The sequence below is a fragment of the Galeopterus variegatus genome, unplaced genomic scaffold, assembly GCF_000696425.1.
Source record: "Galeopterus variegatus unplaced genomic scaffold, G_variegatus-3.0.2 Scaffold240, whole genome shotgun sequence".
NCBI classification, from domain to species: domain Eukaryota; kingdom Metazoa; phylum Chordata; class Mammalia; order Dermoptera; family Cynocephalidae; genus Galeopterus; species Galeopterus variegatus.
Genome location: NW_007726351.1, coordinates 623,530 through 630,078, shown reverse-complemented (window position 1 = coordinate 630,078; position 6,549 = coordinate 623,530). Strand labels below are relative to the sequence as shown.

At 46.1% G+C, this 6,549-nt stretch overlaps 1 pseudogene; it reads left to right on the top strand.

Moving 5' to 3' along the window:
* The first annotated feature begins 331 nt into the window (after positions 1 to 331).
* On the top strand, positions 332 to 2,248 carry LOC103585449 (annotated as a pseudogene).
* The last annotated feature ends 4,301 nt before the right edge of the window (positions 2,249 to 6,549 follow it).

The following is a 6,549-nucleotide window of genomic DNA, read 5'->3' as shown; positions in this document are numbered from 1 at the left end:
GGGCGCGACACTGAGGGTTGCGATCCGTTGCCGGACACGAAAAAAGACAAAAAGGTAAAAACAAACAAAAAAACAAGGAATTCGGAAAAATCCATAAACTGCATATCACCCCTCCTCGAATAATCTCAGTCTTGACCACAGAGCCTCTCAAGTGGAGGTGGAGTTGATAAGGATATAATTTTTTCCCAGAATCACAAAAAGCCAAACACTCCAGGTCCGTCCTACCAAACCACTCCCTTGTGACCACCAGAGGTCAGGCTGCAGTTAGGAATGAGCCACAGATCCCTAAAGTTGGCTCTGTCCATCCTTGTTCGTCCCAGGTCCTCGGGGCATGCCTGGCAGCTCCTCCAGACTCCTCCGAGCTCGTCCAGCGGTGTCCTATGGGATTCCTTTCTCATTTGTAATAGACTTGGGACAGACGCACCTGAACCTGCCCGGAGTGAGGTCAGGTATCCGAGTGAATCATCCCCCATTTCCATGTATTATGTCTGAGAACCACATATCTAGGAATCGTGGTGGGGGGTGCTTATTAAAATGCAGATTTCTGCCCTGCTGGCACGCCTGAAGTGACACGGCTGCTCTCAGCCACCCAATCATAAATACCCAAGCTGGGATGAAGGAGGCTAAGGAGGGAGGAAAATTCTTACTGCCCCGCGCAGGAAGCGGCCACTCCAGGCTGGCCCTGCTGTCTCCGGATGCCCTTCATGCTCCACGTTCCTTCTGATCATTTCTGGACACTGGTTTCCGTAGTTTATTCCCTTTGATGTGCCTCTGTCGTCCTCATTGCTCAGAAAAAAAGCCTCCTGGATTTAGAGGCAGTTCGTTTCTCTGCTCAGGTTAATGCTCGTTTGCGGTCCTTCCGTGGTGCTAAGACGCTGTCCGCCACATGAACACCCTGAGGTACCAGCAGCTTTCAGGGAGGAGTGGGAGTGAAATATGACATTAAATAAGCACATCCATTGTAAGATGCAGCCCGCTTCCAGGATCAATAAAAAGTGCGTTTTAAAATTGTGGAAAGTCGACTCCCCTGAGCGCCTCGGTCTGAGCGTGCACGGCCCGTGACTCACGTCCCGCCGCCAGGCCGCCAGCGCGCCCCGCAGAGTGGACCCCGCGCCCGCCCGCCGAGCCTGTGCGCGCCGCTGGCCCCAAGCCCTCCCGACCGCCAGCCCTGGACCGACACACGCCCAGATGTGTTGACCTGCGGCCGCTGCCTGCAGACCTTCCCGTTGGAGGCCATCAGTGCCTTCCTGGACCACAGGAAGCTGCGCTGTCAGCTCTTCAGAGGACTCAGAACGTGAGGACCTGGAGGCCTGGAGCTGCCTCTGCTGTGGCAGGCGGGTCACTGCTGCGCCGTGCCCAGTGGGACCACGAACTGTCCACTCACCAGACGCAATCAGAGGCCCCAGAGGCCGGGCTGCTGGGCCTGGCCGTGGTGGCCGCAGCCCTGTCGGCAGTGGTGGGGCCAGCAGCCGAGGCTAAGGGCCCCGGCATGAGCAGCCTCACCCGGCAGATCCCCACCTGCCCTGTGTGCAAGAAGATCCTCAGCTTCTTCAGCAACCTCAAGGTGCACATGTGCTCCCACACCGGCGAGCGGCCCTATGCCTGTGCCCAGCATCTCTATGCCCGTGCCCAAAGCAGCAAGCTCAACTGCCACAAGACCCACAGGCAGCTGCCCTCCCAGAGCCCCTGCATGGCTGACACCAGCCAGGAACAGGCCTCCGCAGCCCCTCCAGAGCCAGCTGCCCATGATGCTGCCCCCTCGAGCACCCTCCAGTGCAGGGGCAGAGAGGGGGCTGGAGCTGCCCATAGGGCAGATGTCCAGGAACCTGGGGCTCCTGGCAGTGGGGCTCAGACGGGCCCCAGTGGGGAGAGCGGGATAGCTGTCACCAAGGAACTGAGAACTGACCCTGCAAAGAACCAGAAGAAGTCGCCCAAGAAGATGCCTAAGTCAGTGAGTGGGCAAGAGACATGGGCCTGGCAGCAGCTGTGAGTTCTGCAGGAAGTATTTTGCCAACAGTAACCTAACAGTGCACCAATGCTCGCACACTGGCAAGCAGCCCTATACCTGTGAGCTCTGCTCCTGTGCCCACACCCAGAGCAGCAAGCTCAACCACCACCACTGCATGCATGGCCTAGGGCCTGGCAGCACCCGCTTCAAGTGCCCCCACTGCTGTGTGCCCTTTGGTCTATGGCCACGCTGGACAAACACCTGCAGCAGAAGCACCCTGAGGCGGGCATGGAGGCCTGAACATGGGAGTGCCCTCCCTGCTGTCTCCGGTACTACTGTCAACACATTATGACCTCCTTGTCATTCCCTTCTGCAAATAAATTGTCCTTCCCTCTATTTACTAAATAAATAAATAAATAAAACTATGGAAAGTTTTCTCTCTTATAATCTCATGCCACTGTATTAATTCAACTCAAATTCATTGAGTGCCTGCTGTGCTAAGAACCTGTTCCAGGTGCTGGGGTGGATAAGGTCCTCAACTTCACAGTACCTACATGGCAGTGTAGCAGGTAGGCAGTCAGAGAATAATAAACAAATGAAATAGTGAATCACTGAGGTGGAGATTGTGACCAGTGCTGTTAGTGAATACACAGGGCTGTGTGGCAGACACAATGGAGAGGCCAATTTTGGAATGCATGATCAGGGAAGAACTTTCTGAGAAGGGTTGTGGAGCCAAGATCAGAATGAAGAGGAGCAGGGGAAGAACACCCCAGGTAGAGAAGACTTGCATGTGGCTTCCACCAGACCCACCTGTCACCTTGGCACATGGCTACAGAACCTCCACTCATAGCTTAACATTTATTGGGCACCCTTTCTATGCTAGGCATTGTGCTAGTTCTGCAGGATGAAGGCATGAACAAGGGAGACATGGTTTCTACCCTCATATTGGATCAAGGTGTCCTTGACGGGGAGGGCTTTGTGACTACAAATACCAAAATCCATGGGAAAATCAGTTATGGCGGTCCCCCAGCTAAATACAGCATCTGGTCGCTCAGATTTTTCAAAATCCAGCCACCACCCTCCACACATCTTTGGGGAAAAAAGTTCTCTTAACTTTCTAGCATTCCCCTCATACTATCCCAGTGTTCTGTGCTATGGGTGAGAAAAGAAACCGGATTTCAAAGCAGAGATCCTATCTTCCGTAACTGAGTTCAGCCTGTTTGGGTTCCTTCATTTTTGGTGCCCTCTCTTGGTGCTGAGCAAAGCGCGTAAGCCTGCCCTGCCCCTGATGACCTCCACCACACACTTTCCAGACCTTGGAGGCTGTGGGAGAGAGAGAAATACCTGTCTTTGAACCTCTTAGTCGCCTTTCAGAGGCTGTCACTGAAGACAAATGATGGGAACAAGAAATGGCAACCATGTATAGGAATGCTCTGCTCCTGCTTCTCCTGTAGCAGGAATGCATAACTGACAGATGCTGTCAATGTCCTCTCAGACGTCTGGGTTTCAGAAAGTTCCCTCCGCATCTGAAATTCTAATGAAGGAGGAAGAAGAGAAAGAGCTCTGATAGAGGCAGGGCTGTCTGGGGGCCATGGGCAGGGCTGGTCTGGAACTGGCATAGCAGGTTTCCAAGGGTAGTAGAAGAGTGAATGGGTGCACCTGAATCCTGGGCCTCGGCCCTAGAGGTGTGATCTGTAGATGTGGGGTGATGCCTGGAAATAAATCTATACGTTAAGAAAGCTCCTTTGGGGATTCTGGGAATCATTTAAGTTTGTGAAACCCTGCGCTAGGGGCTAGACTTGCGAGCAATCTCCTAGTTAGCCTCTCCTCCTGTTCCAACTCCAGGATTCCCTGCCCTCCATGTCTCCAGCCCCACCCTCTGAAACCAGGCCCCACTTTTGGTCTTTAGCCCCTAGAGGCCTATGGCTGAAACCAGAGTCAGCCCATCCCCAGTGCCAGGTGCAGCAACCGACATGGGCCCTCTCAACGAGGGCTTCGGGTCACCAGCCACCCATCTGCTGGCTGTTCTCACCAAGGCAACAGGAGCCAGCTCACTCTCATGTGCATCAAACCCACACTTCTCAGTGTGCAGGGAGGAAGGAGATCCGCCTCACCTTCTGGTGTCTTCACTGCAAACAACCCCCATATGGCTCCCCAAAGCCCTTTCCATTAACATCCCACCTCCCAGAGTAGCCTGTGTGTGTTGTCAGGAAGAGACCATGCCCACATGAACAGCTTCCTTCTTCCATTCCACCCCTGGGCTGGGTGCCTGCATATTCTGTTCATTCAAAACAAATTTAACAGCCCACCTTCAAAACACAGATGATGGACACCACACCCATTTGCTTCCATTGGCTGGTCCTTTTCTCTTTATGGCTTCCAGCAGTTCAGGGTTATTGGCAGGGTTCTATGCTATGACTGAAATAATTTTTATCTTCTTAAAAAGAATTTTTAAATTTTTATCAGAGTAATATACCTACAAGATTTAAAAATCAAATGTACTACAAAGCCTCTAACAAAAAACAGCAGTTTCCTTTCCCTTCCCTCCCCAAATGCTAATACTTTCAACTCTTGACGTGGTTTTAGAAGAAAAGTATTTACCTCCACATTTCTAAGTAATATTCTTATATTTGTATACTGCTTTTTTGTGCGTTTTAATTTGGAACACTATCAACTTCTTATTGTGGAATATGAGAATATGGTACTATTACACATATTCATTCTCTATCACTATTCCACATTGTATTTCCTTCCCCTCCCAGTACTTATGCTATATTTTTTGTTAAATGGATATGGTAATAGTGTTTACATTATGATTGCGTGAGCATTCATTGTTGAGCCATGTAGTGTACTATGATTATATATTTTTCTTCAACATTTTGTTCTCAAAGTTAATAACTTCCTTTTTGTTTGCTCAGTTATTCTGTGCATGTATCTTCAAATTCCCTCCCGTTCTTCACAGAGCTATAACCCCCTCTCTTTCCTTTTCTTAAAAAAAATCTATGGTTGGATTTAGGCTGTTTTCTTTATCCCTAGCATTTGAAAATTTTATGGTGACGTGTCCTGGATTGGTTTTTAGTCCTCATTTTCTGGGCATTCCTTGCATTTTTTCCCAGTCTTTCAGTTTTAAGAAATTTTTCTAAAGATTTTTTTCTCCATTTTATCTTTGTAGATAAGCTGTGTCTCTCTCTGTGTGTACATGTTATGTTAACAGCAACCATTGGGTGTTGGGAATGTCTCATTCCCTCATTCTTTCTGTTGCCCATATCTTTGTCTTTTTGTTCTGCTTTCAGAGAGATTTCCTTTATCTTTTAACTCTTCCATTGGAACATTCATTTGGCCATCATATTTTGAAGAGCTCTTATAATTCTCTATCTATATAGCAGTCTTCTTCAATTTTCTGAGAGCAATATTTTTTATCTCTCTGACAACATTAATTATAAATTGTTTTTTCCAAAAGTTTTTTACTCCCTGCATTATCTGGGTTTTTTTTTTTCCTGAGAAAAATATGAAGTTATTAAAAAAATAAATAGGTAAGGTCCCTTTCCTCCTTTTGTCTTAAATCACTCCACTCTTCAGAGTTACCCATAGTTTAGTTTGTTAGATGTCCTTCAAGGTCATTTTTCATGTGCTTACTCCTGAGAAAAATATGAAGTTATTAAAAAAATAAATAGGTAAGGTCCCTTTCCTCCTTTTGTCTTAAATCACTCCACTTTTCAGAGTTACCCATAGTTTAGTTTGTTAGATGTCCTTCAAGGTCATTTTTCATGTGCTTACATTTAAACACACATGTATAATTATGTACCTTATCTTTTTTTTATACTACACTAGTGTGCTGCATCTTGTCTTTTTGTAATTAACATATGCTGAAGATATTTTAATGTCTGTCCATCTAAACACTTTATTTTTAACTGCTGCATACTATGCCACAAGATTGTGCCAATATTTATTTGAAACTTAGATTATGTAGCATGTTTCTCTTTTCCAATCAATACTGTTAGATCTTTTTATATGTGTTTAATTCTATAGGATAAATATCTAGAAATAAAATTGCTGAGTTGCAAGCAAACTTTATTCAAAATTTTGGTAGAAACTACCAAGTTGTCCTACAAAAATGCTGTATTAATTTACACTCCTATCAAAAATTATGAAAGTGTCTATTTCTTTCTACTCTTACAAACACTGGATATTATCAATCATTTTAACTTTTGCCAATTTGGTAGGCAAAAAACATCTTATCAATATATCAATGTTTGGTTACTTCGTTACTGGTAAGGTTGAACAGCTTTTCCCATATTTATTGTTGTTTTTATAATTTCTTTCTCTGTGAATTGACCATTCATATTTTCCCTACATATTTCTACCGTGTTGTTTATATTTTTCCTACTAATTTGCAGAATCACTTTGTATAATATAGACAGACAGCAATTATTTGGGGTTTTGGGGGGATTTTTTTTTTGGTAAAAGTTGTGGATATTTTCTCCATCTGGCACCGGTATACAAAAGTTTTTAAACCTTTTCTTGTACTCAAATTTATCAACCTTTTTTATAACTTGTGAGTAATGTGTTTACCTTAGGAAAACATTTTCCACCTCAAGTTT